The sequence below is a fragment of the Pan troglodytes genome, chromosome 5, assembly GCF_028858775.2.
Source record: "Pan troglodytes isolate AG18354 chromosome 5, NHGRI_mPanTro3-v2.0_pri, whole genome shotgun sequence".
NCBI lineage: Eukaryota > Metazoa > Chordata > Mammalia > Primates > Hominidae > Pan > Pan troglodytes.
This window is the reverse complement of record NC_072403.2, coordinates 151,312,554-151,339,402: the sequence shown is the minus strand read 5'-3', so window position 1 is coordinate 151,339,402 and position 26,849 is coordinate 151,312,554. Positions and strand designations below refer to the sequence as shown.

At 41.2% G+C, this 26,849-nt stretch overlaps 1 long non-coding RNA gene across 1 annotated transcript; it reads left to right on the top strand.

Annotated features, from left to right (window-relative positions):
• The first annotated feature begins 8,665 nt into the window (after positions 1-8,665).
• LOC747701 (uncharacterized) lies at positions 8,666-26,627 on the top strand. The gene is made up of 3 exons (XR_681068.4): positions 8,666-8,751; positions 10,262-10,385; positions 25,440-26,627. It is a non-coding gene; the product is annotated as an uncharacterized LOC747701 (long non-coding RNA).
• The last annotated feature ends 222 nt before the right edge of the window (positions 26,628-26,849 follow it).

Below are 26,849 nucleotides of genomic sequence, written 5' to 3'. Positions count from 1 at the left end.
GAGCACATCTCCAATTATATGCCACTTCCGCAGGAGGCCTCCTTTGAAGTTAATGGCCCCTTCTGGGGTTGTCTTACCTCTTTGTCCTAGCCCCTTTCCCAGGACTTGCTCCTCCTTCCTCTAATGGTCTGTCAACCTCCTCTTCTGGCTGAACCGCAAGCCTCCCGGGGGCTAACACTATCTTGCTCACCTGGTATTAACACACCTACCGTGATGGTCGATTCATAGTGGAATGCATATTTCACTGTCAAACCAGAAAGTGTGCTTTCTTATCATTGTTTTTGATAAGAAAACCTTAAAACATTTTTTAGAAGAGAAATAAGTTGAATTATACCTAAAATTAAATTAATACGCCAAAAAAAATTTCATGTCACTTTAAAAGCAAATCCAAGTGATTCAGTATTATTTCATTTAATTTTTTACAACTCACTGTTTTTCTCAATTCAGTGAAAGTGTGTTCTCTTAAAACTCCATGTTTACATTTCAGTCAAACTTTTTAAATTTAGCAGCTCTCATCTGCTGAATCTCAAGAGACCCAGTTGTACATATGGGCTTTATGACAGATATCCCATACCTTTTTAAAAAATAATGCTAATAATGGAAACTACACTATCTCAGCATTTCCTGAGTGTTGCAACTTTGATAGTATGCTCTTTACAATGGCTTGGCATTCTAGAAGATGTTCATTTTGGGGTTTTGTTTGTTGTCTCTTCAGACATGACCTTCAGTATCAGCTCTTTCTTAATTAAACCGCTGAATAGCAAACTCAGCTTTTCCCTGGGGAACTGGAACGTTGTAATATAATCCTTCTCTGGGTCCCAACAAAAGACTGTGTCACTTGACTCCCACAGACTCCTTAGACCCCAAGTGTTTGAGTTTAAATACCGATTCCCTCACTTGTGTGAGTAGCAGAGGAACACTGAGTAAAGAAGAACAAGAAGCAGAAGTGGAGGAAGCAGAAAACAAGAGGCAGGAAACAAGAGGTCTGGAAAGGAAAAAGGTAAAACAATTTACTATAGAAAACAGCCAGGAGAAGAGAATGCCCATGAACTCAAGCCCCTTCTTTGTCAGAGGTGACCAGAGTGTCTGAAGTCCGAAAAGCCTAAGCAGTAATTTCATTATAATTTTGGCCACATTTTATAATGATCAAGTATTCCCAAGAGTCTAAGTGCCTTGCATTTTTTAGTAACTCAATTCAATTCTGATCACAGTTCTATATATACTGGTGCATCCCATCAATACGACACAGTGGGCCCGTACTAAAAGCAAGCCTTTCTCTTGAAGAACTCCATCCACTTTACTACATAGTAATCAACATATAGGGTAAGAAAAAAGGATAGAAATTGCTGCTGTCTGCACATTTTAGTCAGGGGAAGTGCCAAAGAAATTTATTCTAATGCCTAAGGTCACATGGCCAATCAAGGGCAATGCCAACCCCAAGAGCCATGCCCCACTCTGTGGGTTCAACTTCAATGTCTTATAATAGATGATTAGTTTAAATAGAACCATTCTTTAGCCATAAAGCAAACAAAACGGGGATCTTTTGTGATGGATGTAATTTTTTTCCTTAAAAAAACACCCTTTGCAGGAGGAATATATTAACACAATAGAGTGTAGTAAAACTCTTCCTGTAAGTTTTTGAGCCATTCATTGCAGGTGTGAGGTTCTTTCACGTATAACATCTCTCTAAGCTTTCTTCTGCTGAGAGTGAAAATCTGAACCACAGGTGTACATTGTATAGTAGAGGAACCACCAGCCTCTGCTGGGGTGTTACCTAATATTTATTTGAAAAACAATTTTTAAGCCGGACGCAGTGGCTCATGCCTGTAATCCTAGCACTTTGGGAGGCTGAGGTGGGCGGATCACGAGGTCAGGCGTTCAAGACCAGCCTGGCCAACATGGTGAAACCCTGTCTCTACCAAAAACACAAAAATCAGCTAGGTGTGGTGGCAGGCACCTGTAATCCCAGCTACTCGGGAGGCTGAGGCAGGAGAATCACTTGAACCCGGGAGGCAGAGGTTGCAGTGAGCTGAGATCATACCACTGCACTCCATCCTGGGTGACAAGAGCGAAACTCCCTCTAAACAACAACAACAACAAAAATTTATTGGGATTCATGCTTCATTTCATGCTTTCACTAGATCTGCATGTGAGAAAGCACAGAGTGCGATGTAAAAATTACTGCACATGAGACCGATTTTCAGCTCTGTGTTCGCCTCTGGTAAAGTAACTCAACTTCGGTATTTCAAATAGGGTCTTCTCATATCTCTAAGTTGTTCTTGGGGACCCTGAACAATACATGAGCTCCTGCTACTGTTCACAACAGCACAGCGGTGGCTTTCAAATGCAGTCATTCAGTTAAACCCAAGCACAACAATGGGATTGGTGGATCTACTCTCCAGCTGGTGTTAAATTGTGCAAGGTATTATCAAATCCTTTTCCCAAGGCTTGCATCTTCCCTTCAATTCAGTAAATTTCTCTACAGAATCCAAATACTTCAGGGTTCAACAGTTGCATGGTAAGCATTGACAATCACCCTGTACTTTCTGCAGGGCATACGCATACACAGTGCTGGTGGCTCAAAGCTTTCAGCAACTTAGACAATCTTGATTGAGTCTTGCTTACAACAATCAAGTTCAAAGATAACATTTGCCACCACCCTGAAACGCAACGTGAGAGAATTTTACTTTATAGAATCATCGAACATAAAGGGGCAGAAAAGAACCCAGAAACCTAAATCCAAATGTTTTACAAGTGAGAGAAGAGATTCTAAGAGCTAAAGTGACTTGTGCAATCTTACATCAGCAAATACTGACACAACCTGGGCCTTGACCCCTGGGGTGTCCTGGCTTCAGCCTGCCTCTCACTGTATCGTATGTCCTACACTGTAAGGTGCAGGAGTGCAGGAATTGCACCTAGTTCATTTGTCACCACATACGCAGATTCTAGCACAGTGTCTAACACATAGCACAGAGGAAAGGAAAGAAAGAAGGAGTATTCAGCAGTTGAGTTCCAAATCTAACTCATTTTTCTGTCTTAAATATTTTAGCTTAGTTAGAGGGATCTGTGAGAATGAGATTATGGTGGAGAAAAGATAGACTCAGACAAAAGGACCACATCGGGAGTGGGTTATGAGGTTTGAAGAGAAAGGATGGGGTTGGCTTGAAATACCAGAAACTTATAACTGGAGAAAGAACATCACAGCAGGACATCTGGCCCCAAAGTATGGCTCTCTGAAGTCACATGTCTCAAAGACGTTGTGTGGGTGTGAGTGTGAAGGGGACACAAGAGATCCAGGACAGAGCAGCTGACACACTCATTTTCCCTACCAAGGCAGCAGCCCAGAGCATGAGATGTGGACACTTCCCAGAGCTCTCCTCTCCACTGAGTTCTGACCCATGCTCCTCTTCTAGAAGACTTTATTCTCCATGAAGCATAGCTCAAAAAGTGACCTTTGCAGTAGTAATTTTGAATCCAGCTCCCTGGACCTCTCACAAGGATGTCAGCCAGAGCTCAACTAACGCTAGATTCTACTGCAAGATGTGAAGGGAAGCAGCGCAGGTAGAAACTCACCACTTGACGATCAAAAGCTCCTTTAATGCCTCACGCACCCTGCCAGTCTTGCCCCAGCATTGTAACAACCCCCTCCCCACCCCTCCTCCATCCTGACACTCTGTGTTTACGTTATGTAAATAATCTCACACTCCATCATGGTCTCTCACAAAGTCAGTATCTACTTTCTAGTTCAACATCTCTCCCGACTTTCATTCTAAGACATTGCAGCTGCATGTCTTCAAGGCATATCAAAAGCAAAATTTCCAAATTCCAAACGATTACAGTCAATCTTTATGATTCACAGATCCCATATTTGTGAATTTTTCTCCTTCCTAAAATTTATTTGAAAACCTGAAAATAAAAACTCACACTGTTTCCACACTCATTTCCAGACATTCAGAGAGCAGTGAAAATTTTGGGTAGTGTGTTGGTCACACATGTTCCAAGCGGGGTCAAACAAGGCAATGCTCTACTTTCTTCTTTCAGCTCTTACACAGTCAACAAGTGTCCTTTCTGCAGTCTATGTATTGCCACATTCTTCATATTTTTGTGCTTTTTGCTGGGGATTTCACTTTTTAAAATGCTACCCCCGGCCAGGCGCGGTGGCTCACGCCTGTAATCCCAGCACTTTGGGAGGCCGAGGTGGGCAGATCACCTGAGGTCAGGAATTTGAGACCAGCCTGGCCAACATGGCAAAACCCCATCTGTACTAAAAGTACAAAAATTAGCTGGGTATGGTGGTGGGTGCCTGTAATCCCAGCTACTTGGGAGGCTGGGGCAGGAGAATTGCTTGAACCTGGGTGGCAGAGGTTGCAGTGAGCCGAGATCATGCCACTGCACTCCAGTATGGGCTACAAGAGCAAGACTCTTGTCTAAAAAAAAAAAAAAAAAATGCTACCCCCTTGGCCAGGAGTGGTGGTGGCTCACACCTGTAATCCTAGCATAGCACTTTGGAAGGCTGAGGCGGGTTGATCACTTGAGGTCAGGAGTTCAAAACCAGCCTGGCCAACACAGTGAAACCCCGTCTCTACTAAAAATACAAAAAATTAATGGGGCATGGTGGTGCATGCCTACAATCCCAGGTATTCAGAAGGCTGAGGCAGAAGAATTGCTTGAACCCGAGAGGCAGAGGTTGCAGTGAGCCGAGATTGTGCCACGGCAGTCTAGCCTGTTCAACAGAGAGAAACTCTATCTCAAAAAACAAAAGAAGAAATAAATTAATTAATTAAATTAAATTAAATGCTATTCCCAAGCGTAGTGCTGAAATATTCTCTAGTATTCCTAAGCACATGAAGAGTGTGATGTGTCTTGCAGAGAAAATGCATGTGTTGGGTTACCTTCATTTAGGCATGAGTTATAGTGTTTTTAGCTGTGACTGTGATGTTAATGAATCAACAATACATATTAAATAAGGTGTCTTTAAACAGAAACACATAAAATAAGGTTATGTATCATCAGTTGATGAAAATGTTGTGACCAGAGGCTCAAAGGAACCTAACCCTGTATTCCCCCTAGGAACAGTAGTTTAATGTTCCTTAATTCAGTGTTTTAGGCAACTTTATAGAAGTAACTACAGTAAATAATGAAAATCAAACTGTAACTATCTCTTTACTCCATCTTAATTTTCCATCAGTATCCATAAGCTCCATTAATGTCCCAGAAACCTGGGAGTTATCTTAACCTTCTCCTTCTAAACACACCCCATCAGTCCTCAGCCTAAATAAACACATTCTGTCCTCATCCCCACTACCTTGAATAAGGTCCTCATTATCTAGCATGGAAATTAATCACAATGGGCTCCTAACCTGTCTTCCTTCTTCCCTCTTTTACCTTGGAGTTCATCCTCTGCCCCTGTGAAGTGACTGTGACTTTCTCTGCTTAAAAACCTTACCTTTGCAATCTCACCATGCCTGAGACCACAACTCCAAATTCCCCAGGGGAAAACTTAAAGGTCCAGTGATAACAAACTGTTGGAGTTCTCTGCATTTGTCAAACTTCTCACCTCTTCTTTGCATATGTTGATCTCCCTACCTAGGATGTCTTTTCTTACTTTTTAAGTTGGGGAACACCTATTCATCTATGAGACACAACTCAACCCACACCTCCAAAATGAAACTTCCTCTGATCCCAAGAAAGAGGCAGGAGCTCCTTGTTCAGTGCTACTTCTGCCCCAGTATATAATTTTCTAATTGCCTTGGTCATATTTAAGAGTAACTATTTACATTTTCCTACTCCTTTGCCCTACTAGACTGAGCTCGTTGAGAACAAGGGCTGGCTTTTCAAGCTTGATCTCATGAGAAGTTTCCTATACTGTTTGGAAAATGGTATTCAGTAAAGGATGGTGAAAAATCAAATGTGTGAACAAATGAATGGGATGATTCCCACAGACATCACTTTGACTTTTTCTCCTGTGTCTTAGGTGAACCTCATCTTTGGCCCCAGCTCTCTACCTGCTTAAAGTCATTATAATTTAGTAACTATCCACTCAGCGAAGAGGGCAGTGGTTTCTGGGCTATTCTATAACTGCCAGGTGTTGACTATTTTAAAGCTTATGGATGAAACCAGAAAAATATTTGGCCTTTTGCCCAAGACTTTGCTTTGACATGGAAACTCCCTCCCCCTTTTTTCCATTATCTACAATTTATCCTTCCTTTAGGGTCTAAACTTTTCCTTCTCCAAGGTGTCTTCCCAGCTACCCTCCCATTAACCCCAAACCTCTGACTGCTGTATTTTCTGGGCCCTGTAAGAGTGGCCTCCACCACTGGGGGAAGAGGGCAGGATAAGGGTGAGCTCCCCAAGAAGGGCCCCCCATAGAAAGTCGAATCTGGGAGTGTCTGGAATTAACCGTGAATGCTTTAACCTGAGGAAAAGAGACTGCGACTTCTCTACCCTATTTGCTCTGTTCCCCCAGGGTATCTTCACCTTGGGCAAAGGTCAGTTGTGTGTTTGTGCCCACCCTTAGGGCTGAATTCTCCCTTAGGCACATCGGAAGCACAGTACCCAGGGCCCACAATACTTTTAGGGGTTTAAAAAAATGTTTTCATTTTATTTAAAATCATAAGAAAAAACTATATAATAATAATGAATATGTAAACATGAATCCAGCCTGGATTATATGATCTTACACCAGTACAGTCATAAAATATGATTATCAATATTTTTATGGAGGAAGAGGCCCACAAAGGCAAAAGCAAAGCAAGTGAACCACTTACCACCAGACAAGCCACAAAAGTCATAATGCAGCACTGACAATTGTGTGAGCTGGAATCCAGTGAGCAAGAAAATAACATTAGGAAGAAGTACAGAAAATTCCTGAACGCTAGCGCCCTATGTTTGGGAAAGAAATCCCTCTCTTTTGGGTGAGGACAAAGAAGTTCCCATATCCTACCCACCCTCCTGCCCCCACCCCAGCAACAATGCAACTCATAGAACATTCTGTGCCCTATCACATTCATTACACCTATGGGACGCATTCACTCATCAAAGATCACCCGGCTACTGAGGCATCCTCATTTCTATCGTTCAGTGGTCAAGCTCTTCTTCCCGTTCAGCGTACGTAGTACCTAGTCTGTTGAGGGTGCTTTAAAATGTTTAAAGAATGACAATGATCAATTTCTCCTATTTTTTTTTAGCTTTTGAATCAAACATTTGGAAACATTGAATTTTCATGCTGCATTCTATGTATTAATTATGAAATAACTCTCATAATTGGAATATTCTAAATGAAGAAAACAGAAAAGGAGTTACGTCTTTCTGTTATTTTTCACCAAACGCAGTACACTGGGGCTTATAAATACACTTTATCAAATCCCTCTGTGCAAGTAGTCCCGAGTGCTCCCCCTACCAACCCTGCACCATGAGAGAATGAATAAATGAATATCTAACAGGGCCCACACAATACCCACGAGATAATCGGCATTCTGAAAGTGTCTGAAGATATCATGTATGATAGACACCAAAGAGTGACCCTGTGCATTTCACTCCTGAATTACTGGTTGGCAGAAATGGCTGAGCAACACAAACAGATCTGAGAAGGACAAAACAGATAAATTCAGAAAACAGGTCAGCGTGATTAGTAGATGTCAGAAATGATACTTTTCTGTCCCCCACCCCCTTCTGATTTATGCAGGACACTGTTTCTAATTTCCTTTGTTTTTCAACCCCAATATATTCCAGCTCCAGTTAATCACTACAAATGGCCACACTGTTTACTGAAGGCTGGTGTGTCAGTTGTTGAAGGAAGAAGGGACCCAAGTAGTGCCTGTCTCCAGAAGCCCAATTTCTAACCCCTTTGGGGTTCCAGCCTCCTAGCGAGTAGACGAAGACTGCCAAAGGTTGATCTCCAAATTGAGTTTCTCCAAGGCCAGCTTGCAGAGGCCTGGCAATCAGAAGAGGATACTAAAGGAGCATCCTAACGACAGACACACTGAAAATAATTATCCTGATCCACAAACACCCTCAAAGCTATGAGAATGGTCTTATAAGCAAGGTCTGCTTTAATAGAAACATAAGTATTATGCATTGCAGTCTATTGTAAATTGGTTGTAATTTTCTCCTGACACTTTCTGAATTAAACTAGTTAGTATATGAAAAATAATAATAATAATAATAAAATAATAATAATAACAAATGCCACAAAGCAAAAGCAAACTCGGTGTCTGAAGGTTAATGATTGCTCATGAAAGCCACAGAAATAAATTATCTGCCTAGGGACACTGTCACATGATCAGCACAAAAGCTGCAACAGCCAAAAATGTTTATGTAGAGAAAAAAACACTGTCAGCGTCACAGAACCCTTCCCCCCACAGCTAAATTCAAGTCCTGAGCCAGCCAGCTGCTCCTGACTGCTTACATTAAACTAATTTGTGCTGCTACATTGCAGCTGCTTAATTTTTAGTCTGAACTTTATCACCAATAAGTGTTACAATAACAAGCGATATGATGGTATCTCTGAAGAAATATCCATCAACCCCCAAACAATGACAACCTCACAAGAGTACACTGCAGAAAAACAAATTTAAAAACAACAAAAAAAACAAACAAAAAAAAAACAAAAAAAAAGAAAGGAAGAAAGAAAATTACCCCCACACTGCCTCTTTAAAGGGGGGGAGGGGCAAACTTTTAGTGGGAAAGGCTTTAAAATGCTGCTTTGTTCCAAAGGCCATTCTGCAATGATGAAGGGGGATGATTGAAAAGGTTAGTAGCAGGGGAAGAGTTAACAAGTAAGATGTGCTTTTGCTAAGAGGGGGTGATTTGCAAGGTGAGAGCTTTGGAAGGGGGAAGGCAATTTCCTTACAACAATGCAATCGGTACTTTCTGTCTTGCTCACAGTCCTCCAAGACGTTATGCAAACCCAAACTGCAGCCTGGGCGGTAATTTCAGAGTTGCCCCAAACATTATTCTTTGGCCAGCCGGGTACTGGAGCTTACAATATTCCGTGTTGTTCCCCATGTTTTCCTGTGTTATTTTCCTAGCTCAGTGTAAATGCAGAAACTCTTCTTTGGGCAGAAACAGACACTGACCTGAACTGGTTTAAATTCCTGCCAAATATGCAGGCACTGTTTTTGCTACATTTTGGAATTTGGCTTAGACCATATGTCAGGCATTTATTTGTACTCAGAACTAGAATGGAGACCTAACAACTTCAAAAAATAAAAGTTTTTTTGTTTTTAAAGCATTAAGAATGTCCTGAAAGTTTTCTATTATCAATTAATCTGAATATGATTAATGTTTTTAGTTAAGATATCTCATTACACACTCTCCTGTTTACTGCAGGGGAAATTCAGCTTCCCCCTGATCAGTAATTACAAAAACAATTCCTTTGAAAGCAAGGGAAGAACACCCGTGTCAGCTATTTACAGCATTTAAAAAATTCTGTGGTTTTCAGAATTAAGGTTCAAAGTGAATGTTATTAATGTTGAGTAATAAAGTAGTTTTTCTTGCACAGATATACTAAATGTAAAAAGAAATGTTTACACTGGAATGATTTTCCCAGGGTGGGAATCGGGGCTGGGGAGTTGGAGGTTTGGGCCCACCCTAGGTTTTTCAACTTGACATCTTTACATCTTACGGTTCCAGCCCAGGTCCTAGCAGATTTCTTTTTTCAGAGAGCTGGTAAATCACGCTACGGGACTGACTCAGAGTGCCACGGGGCATGGCCTTGTTTCGCGGGTTTCTGTTGATGATCCTCCACCGTGGCGGGGCAACTGTGTTTGCAAGAGCCCTCCAGGAGAGGATCCCGGGGGGAAGTAGATGGATGAGGAGTCCCTGGAGCCCATCAGGATTTCTCTTCCCCTCCCCCTCTCTGGTGCCAAATGGGTCACTTGCACAGTGCAAAGCTTTCTCTCCACAGAGCTCAGCGTGATACCTCCGTCTGCTGTTGGCAAAGCTTTAAGACTGCTGGGAACTCAGACGAAAGCATCCACAGGCTTGGAGGTGTGGCAGGGTGTAACTAGAATGAGTGCAACTTTTTAAACGGCTCCTAACCATAGGCAGGCTGGGAAGGCCCCAAGACGGAAGGGCAGCCGAGGGGAGGGTCGCTGAACAGCAGCTTGATCTTAATGATAGAATTGGCAGCGGTGTTTGGTTGCTCTTGAACAGAGTAAAAGACCTTAATAGGCCAGACGTCCTATTAAAACCTCAATTGTGAAATTAGAAATTAACTTGATGGAATGTGACAGTCTATCTTACCTATCTGTTCTTTCAGAGCTGGACTAAATTGGTCTAACTAGGACACTTGAAGGCTTGTGAATCAGTTCACACGATCAGTGTGAAAAGCGGGTATGAAGACCCAGATGCTGGTGTGTACGTGTGCATATAAGCCCCAACAGGTATGAATTCAGAAGCAGTGGATATGCGGGTACTCTTCACTCTCAAGCAAGCCCCACATGACAGAAAGTTCTTGCTACCAGCCAGGAATGATCTCACAGGGTTGAGCAGTTTGAATTGGCTACTTTCCTGAAAATCTCTAGAAACAAATTCTTTTCGACATAGCCTTTTCCAGAACAGCACCAAATTAGAGTAAACTCCACAAATCCTGAATTAGAATCGTAATTCCGAACAGCGGCTATCTTTATTCTTGTGGGTCCCATAAGCAGCAAGGGACTCTGGTCACCGGTTCCTTCATGGCGTCTCTGAACTTCCCTCAATCTAGCTTTGCTTTTTAGCTAGAAATCAAGCCTTTCTGGCTTCCAATTGTCGGAGAAGTGGAAACAGTTAATGGAGTATGCAATGAGGTATGTTGTAATTTCCAATTCACAGCATTAACGCTTGTAGTCATGAACTTGAAATGTAGCATTTTTCACAGAGGCAAAGTGTGGAAAGTAGTATATATGAGTAAGGAGTACAAATGTTGTTTTGCATTTTTGCTTACATCTGAGAGCATAGGCCAAATTATAGAGTGACAAAAGTCAGATATATAATTGTCTTTCATAGCATTTTTCTTCATAGAATTATAAATGACAAATGATTTATCTAAAATTAAAACCACTGTTACTATTAATATTTTTATATAAATATAAAGCATTTTTCCTCCTAAGATCTTACATGACTTTACAGATTATCAAAAGAAATAATGTACATGAAAGTGTTTTGCAAACTATGGATGCTATTACATAAAGATTATTGACATTATTATCACATCTGTCTCCAAATTTTTTTTTTTTTATGGTGGAGTCTTGCTGTGTCACCCAGGCTGGAGTGCAGTGGCACGATCTTGGCTCACTGCAAGCTCTGCCTCCTGGGTTCACGCCATTCTCCTGCCTCAGCCTCCCGAGTAGCTGGGACTACAGGTGCCCACCACCATGCCCAGCTAATTTTTATATTTTTTAGTAGAGATGGGGTTTCACCATGTTAGCCAGGATGGTCTCAATCTCCTGACCTCATGATCCTCCTGCCTTGGCCTCCCAAAGTGCTGGGATTACAGGAGTGAGCCACCGCGCCCAGCCTCTCTCGAAATTTTAACAAGTAATTTATTCTAAGGGCTGGGTGCAGTGGCTCACACCTGTAATCCCAGCACTTTTGGAGGCTGAGATGGGAGGATTGCTTGAACCCAGGAGTTTGAGACCAGCCTGGACAACATAGGGAGATCCCATCTCTACAAAAAAAAATAAAAATTAAATAGCTAGTCATGGTGGCACATGCCTCCTACTCCTACTCGGGAGGCTGAGGCAGGAGAATTGCTTGAACCTGAAAGGCGGAGGTTGCAGTGAGCCAAGATCGCGGAACCCGGGAGGCAGAGATTGCAGTGAGCCAAGATCACGCCACTGCACTCCAGCCTGGGTAACAGAGTGAGACTCCTTTTCAAACAAACAAATAAACAAACAAAAAATCTGTTCTATCTTTTATTTGCAAGATAGGTAAACAAAGGTATATTGATTGTGCAAAATCTTCCAAGAAACAGAACGAAAAGACAAAAATCTTGTAACAATTCTTCACTCAACTACAATGTATTGTCTGGTTACTGTGTGTATAGTAAGGGGGCAATCCTGATGTCATGCGACTGAAGACACACTCTGAATAACTTCTTCTTTCTCAAAATATATATCTCCACCCATGTAAAGTGCCCTCCCATTCAAACATCAGGAAACTAGACAACAAAATGAGAGGTCAGTGTCTCTGAAATCCCTCAGTTGGCATGCACCCGGCTACGCTAGATCCGGAGCGGTGAATGGTGGGGAAGATTTGGACAGAGCAACTCCTACGCAGAGCAGAGCTATCCATGAGGCTCACCTGACATCGTGCTCAGAGGCCGTGATACTTTTAGGTGCCCATGAAAATGTTTTAATTTCTTTTAAAATCAGAAGAAAAAAAGGAACTTTTAGGTCAAAGAAAGTTTTTTTGTTTGTTTAGACAGAGTGTTGCTCTGTTACCCAGGCTGGAGTACAGTGGCGCGATCTTGGCTCACCGCAAGCTCCGCCTCCCAGGTTTAAGCAATTCTCTGCCTCAGCCTCCCCAGGAGTTGGGATTACAGGCGCCTGCCACCACGCCCGGCTAATTTTTTGTATTTTTAGTAGAGATGGAGTTTCACCATCTCGGCCAGGCTGGTCTTGAACTTCTGACATTGTGATCCTCCTGCCTTGGCCTCCTAAAGTGCTGAGATTACAGGCGTGAGCCACCACGCCTGGCCTAGAAAGCCTTTTTAATATATACCATATTCATCTTTATACCAACATGATCATAAAATACAATTTTTTACTTTTTCACTGGAGGAAAGAGCCCATGAAGGCAAAAAGTGCCTGGGTTAGTTTCCTATTACTGCTGTTACAAGTTCCCACACACTTAGTGACTTCATTATCTTACAGTTCTGGCGGTCAGAAGTCCGAAATGGGTCTTACACGACTAAAATCCAGATGTCGACAGGGAGGAAGAACTGAGGATCCTACATCATGTTAGGGAGCAGCAAGAGCACTGTAGTAAGACATAACCCTCCTTTGCCTCTCTATGTCCTCTGCCCCATGCTGCTTATGTCCTTATTGAAGTTAAGAGTCTGGCTGTCATTGAGAACCTCTGATACTGCACCATTTGATGAAGGGCTATGAAAAATTCCCCCGAGAACAGCAATGCACACTGATCCTACCAGCTCATTCACTAGAACACACTTTCTAAAGCCAATACTAATGGCTGTAGGCAAATAGAGCAGGACGGTCAAGATACCTCTACCCAGTTCATTCTACACATAGACTGTCTGGTTCTCTGAGGTCACAGCAGTATAATCTTAAGGTGACCATTAAGATCTGATTGATACATTTTCAGGATTTAAAGTAAAATTAAAAGAACGTGGAAGGCAGCTGTTTGTGGCACTGTAACAGATAGCCATGTTTACGAAAACAAATTCAAGTTGAGCAATGATTTGGCAGATTTTGTTTGCCAGGGAGGACCATTGAGCCAATGGGACCCACAATTTTCCCACTTCAAGAGATTTTTTTTTTTCTCAATGACATTATATAACTGATTCAGATCTCATTTTTCCTTTACATACCCAGACACAACCCTAGAGATGCCGAGCCCGCAGATATTTCACTTTTTATCAGATATTTGGCACAAAGAAACACTTCTGCAGTCTATAGTTTAAACTAAACAACTGTCTGGGAAACCTTTGTGATTGTAGGTGCTAATTTCAACTGTCCTGTAGCTCATTCCTCGGTATTACCATCTATAAAATGGATGTAGCAATAATAAATTAAGTCATGAAATTGTTTATGGGGAATAACCACTGATGGGATTATGTGGCACTTTACACACATAAAATCCTAAGTAGTCCAAGCAATCAAAAGTAACATTTTCCAGTGACATCTCCATAAAAGCCACTTTCTTCTGAACAAATACAAACTTTCCAGAGATGTCTAAGCCACAGAACTGCACAGGCAGATGTGAAATGTAAGCCCTATAGAGAAACAGAGAAACGAAACAAAATCTGCATTTGAACATTGGAGTTTTATCACAATTGCAATACATCTAACAGTCTTCTTTGTTTTAGTTACTATACTTTTTCTTACCATCATGAAGAAAAGATATCACAGAAAATGATGTTAAAGACAGGCCTAACATACATTTTCTGAGCTTTCTGGTGAAAGATTATGTTTTCAAAAAACTTCTCCAAGGGAAACTCTTTGAAGTGTTTTTACTGCCATTTGATCAGTTAAAATTTTGTTATTTGCATTATTTTGAAATATCTTTGTACTCTAAAGGCTGGTAAAAGAATGCATAATTGTGGAAAACAATTTAATAAATAAGAGAAAACTAACAACAACAATATAAAATACTTATGGAATTTCTGACTCCAAAGAATTGAAATGAGGAGAGGGTGACTAAAATGAAGAGAAAAGTTGACAAGTGAAATTTCAAGCAGTTTTATTTTTAATGGGAAAAAAATTCTCCACCATTAATGTGTAATCTGCACAAAGACAAGGTTAAAAAAAAGAAAGAGCAAAGTCAGGAAGGTCAGGGTGTTACATCGGATTTGTGCAGATAAATTATATAATAACACTTTGGATGGACGACTTAAGTGAAACTGGAATAATGACATCCTGAATACTGTTTGGCCACAAACAGTAGAAATTTCTCCCTTTGTAATGCCTTCCACCTCATCCCTGCAAAACAGGATAGGGAACGGAGCAAACTCTGAACAGCAGAGAACTACATCCAACCAACAACAGCAAAGAAGAGAAAAGAAACCGTGAAGTGGGGTTATATTATTCCAAAATATTCTTTGACATTCCCTAGATTTTTTTTTTTTCCATTTTGCTACTGTACTTGCCCAACCATGCTGGGGTGTTATGCTATTTTAGACATGAGTTAACAGGTCTCTTTACATACACACATTTCCACATTCCAGTGAGACCTATTATATCCTTTTCCTCCCTACCCCACCCTTGCAGCGTGCACACACACACCACCACTCTCTCTCCTTCTCCACCCACACAGTACCATCCCCCTCTAGTATTTTTTCCTTGTTGTTCAACACTTCCCCATTACTGAATGTTTCCAAGGCCATGCAAATCCACATGCCTGAGAAAGGTTTTCTACCATATGACATGGTTGATTCTGTGAAATAAAATAGCTGTACACAGAGAGCAGGTAAAACAGAACAAATGGCAAGAAAAAGGAAGAGCTTTAACTTGGCTGGTAATTGAGAGGGTGGGAATAAACCTCAGGGGATCTTGTAGCCCTTGCTACTCAATATGCAATCCATGGACCCATAGCATCAGCTGGGAGCTTGTCAAAAATGCAGACTCTCAGCTGGGCATGGTGGCTATAACTATAATCCCAGCACTTTGGGAGGTTAAGGCAGGAGGATTTCTTTTTTTTTTTTTTTTTTTTTTTTTTTTTGAGACGGAGTCTCGCTCTTGTCGCCCAGGCTAGAGTGCAGTGGCGGCGGGATATCAGCTCACTGCAACTTCCGCCTCCCAGGTTCAAGTGATTCTCCTGGCTCAGCCTCCTGAGTAGCTGGGATTACAGGCACCCGCCACCATGCCCGGCTAATTTTTGTACTTTTAGTATAGACGGGGTTTTGCCATGTTGGCCAGGCTGGTCTTGAGCTCCTGACCTCAGGTGATCTGCCGACCTCGGCCTCCCAAAGTGCTGGGATTACAGGCGTGACCCACCGCGTCCAGCAGATTTCTTTATTGTTATTTCAATAGTTTCGGGGAAATAGGTGGTGTTTGGTTACGTGGATAAGTTCTTTGGTGGTGATTTTTGAGATTTTGGTACACCCATCACCCGAATAGTGTACACGGCACCCCAGGAGGATCTCTTGAGCCCAGGAGTTTGAGACCGGCCTGGGCAACATAGAGAAACCCCATCTCTATGAAGAATTTAAAAATTAGCCAGACATGGTGGCACACACCTGTAGTCCCAGCTCCTCAGGAGGCTGAGGTGAGAGGATCACTTGAGCCTAGGAGTGCAACACCAGCCTGGGCAACATAGTGAGACCCCCCCCCCCACCATCTCCAGAAAAGAAAAATGCCTACTCTGCATCAGACCTACTGAGTGCACATTAAAGACAGAGAAACATTTCACTGTGTCAATCTCCACTGAAGACACACTTGTCAATGATTTAAATATTTATATCCAATGGGGAGAAAACTCATAACTTCCCTGGGTACATATTCCAAGAACTATTAGCCTAAGTAATCAAGATGCAGCTGCACTCTCACCCTTCACCCATCGGCCTTCTCATAATTTATTGGGATTTTTTTTGCTCTATGTGCAGATTCCTATTCTCCCAACAACTTCATGGCAATGTAAGGTAATTATAGTCTGGCTGGATGAGATGGCTCACGCCTGTAATCTCAGCACTTTGGGAGGCCAAGGCGGGCAGATCACTTGAGGTCAGGAGTTCAAGACCAATCTGGCCAACATAGTGAAACCCAGTGTCTACTAAAAATTCAAAAAGAAAAAAAGAAAAAAATAGCTGGCCATCGTGCCACATACCTGTAATCCCACTTACTCAGGAGGCTGAGGCAGGGGAATGGCTTTAACCAGGGAGATGGAGGTTGCAGTCAGCCGAGATTGCTCCACTGCACTCCAGCCTGGGCAACAGAGACCCTTTCTCAAAAAAACAAAACAACAAAAAAGGATGACTACAGTCTAAAATGGTGGGCTTTGGAACAAAGACCTAAGGCCCCAATACTCTCTACCCACTCAGATATTTAATACTGTGATGGGTGCTTCATCCTCCATCACACCCAGTGAAACTTCACAGAGAGAGAGAAGAGTGAGAATAGTATTACTCTCCCAGAGGCATTTTTATTTGAGTAAAAGAAATGACTGAATCTACAGTATTTGGCAGAGGAAAAGAAATTTTATTTTTTCCTTTTTATGCCAAGAAGTTGGGCTGGAGGACGTTCCCTTTATCAGGTCTTACAAGCATCAGCCTTGTTTACAAGGCCAGCCCTGCCTTCACTGCAGAGGCAGAAGGTTATTTTTTAAGCATCACTTGGAAGTTTATTGGAAAGTGCTTCCTAGGTCTTCGAAATAATGGAAAACAAGACATGAAGGGTCAGAGCAGAATTATGCAAAGTCACCTTTAAAAAGGAAGAATTGCTCCGTGAAAAAAATAAGTCTACCCTAAAGGGGGCTCATTGCCATGGAAGGATGGTAAAGGAAGACTCCCAGAGGCAAACAGTGGCAGGGCCCATCCAGGTGCTCTGGGAATGTCCGCTCCCTCATCAGACTTCGAGGTTGATTGAGCATTTTTGGACCCACTGAAAATTCATTCTTTTAGTAGAGATGAATGCAAAACATGCTGCTAGACCTTAACAATTTCTGGTCCTATTGGCAAGATTATTCCCAATGCTGTTTAGATGTTTCAAGCCAACTTAACCTGATGCCACTATATATCCAATGTATCTAAATCCTACTTTTCAGATTCTGCCCTACAAAACAAATTTGAAGTATGGGTTGACTTGCCTTAAAGTTTGAGTACTCAAGGAAAGGGCTAATCATGGAGGTTCTAATATTCTGGTTCTTAAGGCCGTAACTTGTCACAGTCAATAAATGGGTTGACTTTCTAAATTATACATCAATCTTAAAAGCTGGGTTAACGTGACTCTCCCCACTGAGAAAGGAACACTTGCTCAAAATGTTGACACCTCAGCTTTCTGGGCCTACAAGCCTTAGGGCTAAAGACAAACTATGATAAGTTAATCAAAGCCCAAATGGCTGCTCTATGAAGCTTCTCCAGAGATAAACCTGGGCCCCTTAGTTTGTGGTTACCATACTATTATGAAAATGGGATTACAAATAAATCTCTAAGGTCTGTGGTTCGTGAAACTTTTAGGACTCTGTTTTGTGTGTGTGTGTGTGTGTGTGTGTGTGTGTGTGTTTCTGAGATGGAGTTTTGCTCTTGTCACCCAGGCTGGAGAGCAATGGCTCAATCTTGGCTCACTGCAACCTCCACCTCCCAGGTTCAAGTGATTCTCCTGCCTCAGCCTCCCCAGCAGCTGGGATTACAGGCATGTGCCACCACGCCTGGCTAATTTTGTATTTTTAGTAGACACGGGGTTTCATCATGTTGGTCAGGCTGGTCTCAAACTCCCGACCTCAGGTGATCTGCCCGCCTTGGCCTCCCAAACTACTGGGATTACAGGCATGAGCCACCGCACCCAGCCACTTTCAGGATTCTTTAGAAATATTTAGAAATGTATCCTGTTTGCAAAGGCACAATAAAGTTGCATCTTATAGACTATAGGCAATAAAGCTAACAATAAACCTTATTTAACACAAACCACATCCATATCCTCTGTTCATTTGATTTTGGAAAAAGTCTAGCATATCCAGTAGTTTCAGGGAATTCATTTTAACTTTAAGAATTCTGATATATTTAATTTATAAATTTTGGACTGATATAATAGAGTTTTGGAAAACTATAAGAAATGCTTTGTTAATGTGTGTATTCCTATGTAAAACATATGGCTTCTCCTGTGTATATTTTTAAAAATTAAATGCACATTTAAAAAGTGAAAAAAAAAAAGAAAAAGAAATATTTACTTACTACTCCATAAAATGCTGGGAATACCATGGGAATGTCAAAGCACAATCATAAAGTCATCAAGGGGAAATTTTCACCTATCTATTTTTCAACAAATATTTTCTGTGTTTCTCCCATGTGCCTGGCACTGTGAGTAATTCTGAGAACACTTTGAATGGGGAAATAGACAAGTAAGAATCCAGAATGCAATGCGCTAGTGCAATAACAGAATAACAGGGCAGTTTTCTAAATTGTATCTGAGTTGAGATTTAAAGGGGAGAAGGATTTGGCCAAGTTGGTGATCTAGGGAGAGAAACTGACTGATCTGCAAAATAAAATGGCTGAAACCATAAAGCAGTTAAAACAGAATGAACGGCAAGGAGAAGAAACAACCATGACTCCTCTAGTAATTAAGAGATAGGATGAGCATAGATCCTGTAGCCCTTGCTGCTAAAATGTGGTCTGTGGACCAGCAGCATCAGCTGACATCTTATTAGAAATACAGATAGTCTTTTTTTTTTTTTTTTTTTGAGATGGAGTCTCACTCTTTTGCCAGGCTGGAGTGCAGTGGCTCAATCTCGGCTCACTGCAACCTCCGCCTCCTGGGTTCAAGCTATTCTCCTGTCACAGCCTCCCGAGTAGCTGGGACTGCAGGCATACGTCATCACCCAGATGGTCGGCAGGGCGTGGTGGCGCATGCCTGTAATCCCAGCACTTTGGGAGGCTGAGGTGGGCGGATCACCTGAGGTCAGGAGTTCAAGACCAGTCTGTCCAACATGGTGAAGCCCCCGTCTCTACTGAAAATACAAAAATTAGCCAGGCGTGGTGGCGGGCGCCTGTAATCCCAGCTACTCGGGAGGCTGAGGCAGGAGAATCGCTTGAGCTCGGGAGGTTGCAGTGAGCTGAGATGGCACCATTCCACTCCAGCCTGGGCGACACAGTGAGACTCCGTCTTAAAAAAAAAAAAAAGAAAAGAAAAGAAAAGGAAATACAGATGGTCCCCAATTTATGATGGTTCTCCTTAGGATTTTTCAACTTTACGATAGTACAAAAGCAATATGCATTCCGTTCACTCATTTACTCATGATGAAGTTAGGTCTGGAAAAATCTCTTATAAATTGAAAATATTGTAAATTGATGAGTTTATCTGGATGTAACCCCATTGTCAGTTGAGGAGTGTCTGAATAGAATTTACAGCCCCATCTGAATCAGAATCCGTATCGTGGCATGTTTAGAGAACTACATGTCTTTCCATATTGTTAGACGGTAAAGTCATTAAAAAATAGCCAGAGACGAACCAAAAAAGTAAGGGAGGGCTAGATTCTAAAGAGTCATATTTGCCATATAAAGGGGTAAGTTTGGCTGGGCGCAGTGGCTCACGCCTGTAATCCCAGCACTTTGGGAGGCCGAGGCGGGCAGATCACTTGAGGTCAGGAGTTCGAGACCAAGACCAGCCTGGCCAATGTGGTGAAACCCCGTCTCTACTAAAAATGCAAAAATTAGCCAGGCTTGGGGGCACGCACCTGTAATCCCAGCTACTCGGGAGGCTGAGGTGGGAGAATCGCTTGAACCCAGGAGGCAGAGGCTGCAGTGAGACGAGATCCCACCATTGCACTCCAGCCTGGGCTACAGAGAGAGACTCCGTCTCAAAAAATAAATAAATAAAAATAAATAAATAAATAAAGGGGTAAGTTTAAGAATTGCAGAGTGGAGAGATAACAGATTTTTACATTCAACATGTCTCTAACAGCAGGGTGATCACTTCTCAGGCTTTTGGCTAAGATTAAGCCTAACAGCAGGGTGAAGAATGGATTCAATCTAAGACAAGTTTACTAGTTCTAACCAAAACAAACAAACAAAAAGTGGAATTAAGGCAGATCTAGTAAGAGTTTTTTGAGAGGCAGACGGGACAAGAACTAATGACTGATTCATCTAAAGAGTAAGGGAGAGGAAGGAGAAGACTAAGATTCTTGTTTCTAACTTGGATACCTACCTGGATGATGATGCTAGTCATACAGATGAAAAAAATGGGAGGGAAAATATGCTTTGGGGTCAGAATGGTCTCTTCCAGACATGTTGAATATGAGGAAGTTTGTACACAACTATGTAGAAAGAGCTATTTGTATATTTGGACCAAAGGAGTTATATATTTGAAGCAAAACTAAGGAAAGTTACAGAAACGCAGACCTAGAAATCACCGACACAGAGAATAATTGATGCCACAAAGATATTATTTAATATTTGCCAAGAAGGTTGTGAAAAGTGAGAAGAGAATCTTCCTCCTGCTTATTTCTGCACAAAGTTCTCTCCTCTTTCCCTTACTGTCCCCCAACAAAAATTCTAGTGTACTGTTGTCATTGCTGGTGAAGATCAAGTTCTAGTTTCTGAAATTTTTTGTGACATTTCTAATTATCTCTGAAACATATCTGTCCAAAAGTCTGCTTCATTATGGTTATACCTTGGATCAGATGATTGTATGTGAATCTGATTTTAAAATGCATACCTATAATTTCTGAAAACTAATGTATTTTCCACTCTCAGAAAGATGTGCATTTTGCAAGGTCATTTACCTAATTCTTATGTTTAGAGCAATAGCCAAAGATACGTAATTCCCTGGTAATTTCTAACACCCATGGGCCACCAATATCAGGCATTTTGGAAAACAGACGAACTTTGCGCTGATCTTCCTACCACACCGCTACATAAATGCTACTAGTTCTCTTCCCCCTTTCTCTCCCAACAAAAGGCCCATTAAAACCAGGAATGAAGTGATATGTCTTGGATTGTATTTAAAATAATCCAGTGGTGTTCAGATGGAGAGAGAAAGGGGTTGGATGGGAATATATATGAAAACAAGACTGGTCATGAGTTGATTATGGTTGAAGTTAGATGAATAATATTGGAGTTATTTTTGTGTATGTTTGAAATTTCCATAATAAAAAATGTTCTTAAAAAAATATAAGAAATTATGATCGGCGATTGACTCTAATTTCTTGCTGAGGACCAGATTTCTAAGGACAGGGCAGTACACAAAGTAAATAATAGTTTATCTTTGGATTGGCCAATACTCTCAAACTATCACTCTTTGCTTAAGGCGTTTTTGTCATTCCAATTAAACTAACATCATTCAACATGTTCATTAACATTATACTTACTACATCTTCCAAATCATAATTAATAGAAATAAGACCAAGTGTTTTATGGTGGTATAAATCATTGGGAAAACCTTCTCAATTATATAGTTGATGAAAAGCAATAAATGATAATAATTCTGCAAATTCACCTCGAGATGATCCTCAACAGATCCACAAGGTTCATTTATTTAATTTAAATTCCTACATAGTACATTGAAATATCTCCAATATTTCAAAAGCCAAAGTTAAAAAAATAAAAGTATAATGACAGTTATGTCTAATATAGCTTTTAATCTATTGTTGGGGGGTTGGGGGAAAAAAAGATATTTTTACAAGAAATATTTACAAATAGAGCCGCAAAGTCTCTCACTCAGTTCACCAATTAGAAACAAATCAGAAAATACATTTTTTAAAACATTGATTTTTTGAGCACATGTATGAAAATTTCTAATATCAAGTGAGTAAAGAAATATGTGTTTATTTTTGATGCCATAATATGTTGCTAAAATAATACAGAGATAAAGAATTAACTGGACCAGAGATGTTATACATTGTTGTGAAAAGGATTCTTGAGTCCAAAAAGGTAGAGAAATAATTAATGCTGTGTTTCAATCCATGTTAATATTCTTACCCTCAATAAATGTATACAATTATTATTATTATTATTATTATATATTTTTGACATGGAGTCTCACTCTGTCACCCAGGCTGGAGTGCAGCGGCATGATCTTGGCTCACTGCAATCTCTGCCTCCCGGGTTCAAACAACTCTCCCTGCCTCAGCCTCCCGAGTAGCTGGGATTACAGGCATCCGCCACCATACCCAGCTAATATTTGTATTTAGTAGACATTGGGGTTTCACCCTGTTGGCCAGGCTGGTCTCAAACTCCTGACCTCAACTGATCTGCCCGCCTCGGCCTCCCAAAGTGCTGGGATCACAGGTGTGAGCCCCTGCGCCCGGCCTCAACAAACATTTATAAACATCTACCACAGGCCAGGTACTTTCTAGGCACTGGAAATAGAGTGCTGAGTGAAAGAGACCAAGCAGCTAGAACAACCTTATATTCTAGCAGCAGAGACAAGCACAAATAAAGGCATAGATATGTACTGTGCAAGTAGCGATAGGTGCAAAGAAGAGAAATTAAAAGGAGTAACAGAGATGAAGAGATTGAGAGGAGGCGCAGGCCACCTATTTTAGTGGCTTCTCAAGAGCACATTGTTCCACAGTTTTTAGAAGGTTTTCCTCTGGATATAAATGTTTAAATGGTTGGCATCCACCTGTTTTAGTTTCTCAGAGTAGCAAATGATCTAATTAATCTCCTAAGGTTCCTTTCTGCCCTATTACTTTATTATCAACAACTTCATAATTAACCACATTATGAACAACTCTGTTTTTAGAAATTTGTTCAAAATTTAATATTTATGAAATTCTAACAGTTTCATGGTCCATATTCCCTAATTCTCTTTTCATTCTAACAGATTCTTTCTCTGTTCCCTGTCCCACTGGCCACACAAATTACTGACATGGATCATAAGTCAGGTATTCAATGTGGAAATACATTAATAATTGTTTATACTGAAAAAGCTACACAAATTCTTCAGTAATTTTACTACTCACGTCCCAGATTCTCCCTGCAGAAGCTCCTGACATATCACAACCTGGCCACAAATTAGTGGACCAGGGTCAACTTCTGAGTCGAGGTCCAGACTGGTCATCAACTCATGGGAACACCAGCACCAAACCTCTGCCCTAAACCAGGTGCCTTAAACCAGGTCTCATGGGATACTATCTTATGGGAAATTTAAAACTGAGGCTCGGAAGTATGTCAGCAAATACAAAGCACTGTGGAAATAAGTGTGCAGTCAGTGCCATGAAGCAATAGAAGCAGAGTGTAATAACAAGGCACGTTCTATGGAGAATGAAAGTGAAGAGAGAATTGCACTATGGAGAAAAAGCAGGTAGACTGGGCACGGTGACTCACACCTGTAATTCTAACACTTTTGGAGGCCGGGAGGGTGGATCACTTGAGGCCAGGAGTTCAAGACCAGCCTGGACAACACAGTGAAACCTGTCTCTACCAAAAAATACAAAAATTAGCCAAGCGTGGTGGTGTGCGCCTGTAGTCCCAGCTACTCGGGAGGCTGAGGCATGAGAATCTCTTGAACCTGAGAAGCAGAGGTTGCAGTGAGGCAGGATCATGCCACTGCGCTCAGCCTGGGCGACGGAGTGAGACCCTGTCTCAAAAGAAAAAAAAAAAAAGAAGAAGGTAGAGGAGTTTTGTCCCAAGAATAGCCTCCTCAGAGAGATGCTGTTGGTCACCATCTATCCTCTCAGCCTCCTTGAAGCATCACTGTATGGCACATGCCAGGAACTTTCCCGAGATAAGTCCTCCTTACTTCCCCAGGGTTTATTCTTACTTAAAAGCCTGTCAACTGAGGTTAACTGACAGTTACCAAACAGGATTAAAACTACATTTAATGAAGTTTACCATCATCATTTATGCAACAAAATGACCCTCTTAGTCTGGCTGATGAGGCCACTTATCAATAACATATTCCAAAGGCTTATTGTATGCAGAGCATTCCAGAAAACATAAATGGCACAGGAACATTATGATCCCATGAAAGGGAAATTAATAAATAGTAGCACTCTGCATAAAGTTTTACAGGAAGTTTAACGTGAAGAATTGCATCACTGCAATACAGTCATGATTAGGAGCACACACTCTGGACCTCTAGACTGCCAGGGTTTGGTTCCCAGCCCCCCAGCTAAAAGCTGTTCAATTTTGAGCAGATAACTCCAATCTTTCTACACCTCAGCATATTCATTTGTAAAATTGAGAATATTAATAGTTCTGCTGCAGAAAGTATTGCAATAATTAAGTGAGTTAATATGTGTAAAATGCTTATTGTTGCACTAATAGTTTATGATAGTGAAAAGGATGGAATCTACAAGTTCAAATATTGTGAATGATAAAAAGAAAAAGATTGGGCCGGGCGCAGTGGCTCATGCCTGTAATCCCAGCACTTTGGGAGGCTGAGGCAGGCGGATCATGAGGTCAGGGGATCGAGACCATCCTGGCCAACATGGTGAAACCCCATCTCTACCGAAAAAAAAAAAGTACAATTAGCTGGGTGTGGTGGCGCGTGCCTGTAATCCCAGCTACTCGGGAGGCTGAGACAGGAGAATTGCGTGAACCCGGGAGTCGGAGGTTGCAGTGAGCCGAGATCTCGCCACTGCACTCCAGCCTGGCGACAGAGCGAGACTCTGTCTTGAAAAAGAAAAAGAAAAAGAAAAAGATTGTTTCTATGATATATTTATCCTTTACATTGGTGCTAGTGTTTTACCATGCATAAAGCCTCCCCAACAAGACTATAAACTCTGGAAAATTCAGAACCATGTTTAGTTTGCACGTTGTTGTCTCTTGGGAACTCTCACAGTTTCTAGCACATAGTAGGTGCCCAGTAGTATTTGTTAAATTAACAACTGGCTAATCTCAGCCCTCTTGTATATCCTTGTCAATATACTCAATTATATACTCAATAGTACAATCCTGCCTCACATTTATTTTTACTTTTTATCTTTCACATATAGGTTTTATCTATTTACCTTGCCATTTCATTTATCTCTGGATGCATAACTCTCCTTGACAGTAGTGCAACGGGATTCACACTTACTGTGACCATATTCCTGCTTGCTAAAACACTTGTCCCACTTAGAAGTCTTTTCTATCTATTCTTTAAGTGTAAACACTTTATCACATGTATGCTTCGTTCTAGATTCTGCCAGAAACGGAGTAGAAAAACTGTGGCTCACCCGGGACCCAGTCTTTCCCCAGGTTCCCCACAGATGCGCTCTGAATCTGTTATAATTGACTCACCACGACCTGCATGCACACATGGAATTCCTCATGGCATCCTTAGATCTTTTTTGCCACATCCTTTTGCTCTGACTCGAAGAGGAAGCCAACCATCTCTTCACTGGCCTGTGCCACAGATGCCTTCCATGTCAATACCATCTGTGATCCCGACGGAAATGATAGTTAAAATTTGTTGCATCTGTTATTGAGCCTATCTTTGTAGTAGGAGTAATGAAATTTGGCTTCCAAACTAATTCATCTTTATGCAGATAGCCCAAACTAACCTGCAATTAAAACACTGAAAGTAGTCACAACTGGGAGATACAAAATAAATGTGGGAAAAAGTTCTTTTTCAATAAAGAAGCATGATTAGTTTGAGAAACATCAACTCCGAGGACTATAATCTAAGCTGGTAGAAATTAAAATTATGGGAAAATAGAATTTTGCCGATAGACTTGAAACTGTGAAAATAAGTAGAGTGTTTGATAACCTGAAATAAACTCTTTCTAAAGCACTATTTTTATAGTGGAACCAGGGGTAGCTACTATTTTGTTATTATTTTAATTGTTTGTGAACATATGGGATAAAGAAAAGGAACATGAATGTGATTGCAGCTACAGTATATCTAGAAGAGTCAATTAAATTTATGTTCTAAAGGAGCATAAGAATGATGATTCTGTCACTCAGAATTGAAGATGTTTAATGTATATTGTAAACTGGTAATGTTTAAGATTTTCAGATAGTGTGTATATTGATTAAACAAGATATTGAGAGATTTCAAATGGCCAAAAAGTAGAATTGTCTTTATGTATATCAAAAAATATTTTTGAAACTTCTGAATTTCTCAGTCATATAAACAATAAACATCTACCCCTAGAAGAAAATTTAATCCTATTTTACTTAGTTGGACATACTCTTTCATACACAAGAACACTTTGCTGGTTTTCCAGTGATCACACAAGTGACTGGTGATAGTTGGACCACAGCCCCATTGCTCCACACTTCCTCCAGGCCCCTGTGAGTCCACCCTGTACTCAACAGAGTACAGACAGTTTAACTAGTTAGCCAGAAAATCCTGGGAAATCTGTCTCAGTGTAGACTCTTCAAATCTGGTATGCATCATTGTAATTTACTAACAGTGAATATTGATTCTGCCACAAAGATAAAATAATCTTTGCTTTCAATAAAAATAAAGAATTGGCCAGGCGCGGTGGCTCATGCCTGTAATCCCAGCACTTTGGGAGGCTGAGGCGGGTGGATCATGACGTCAGGAGATCGAGACCATCCTGGTCAACACGGTGAAACCCCATCTCTACTAAAAATACAAAAA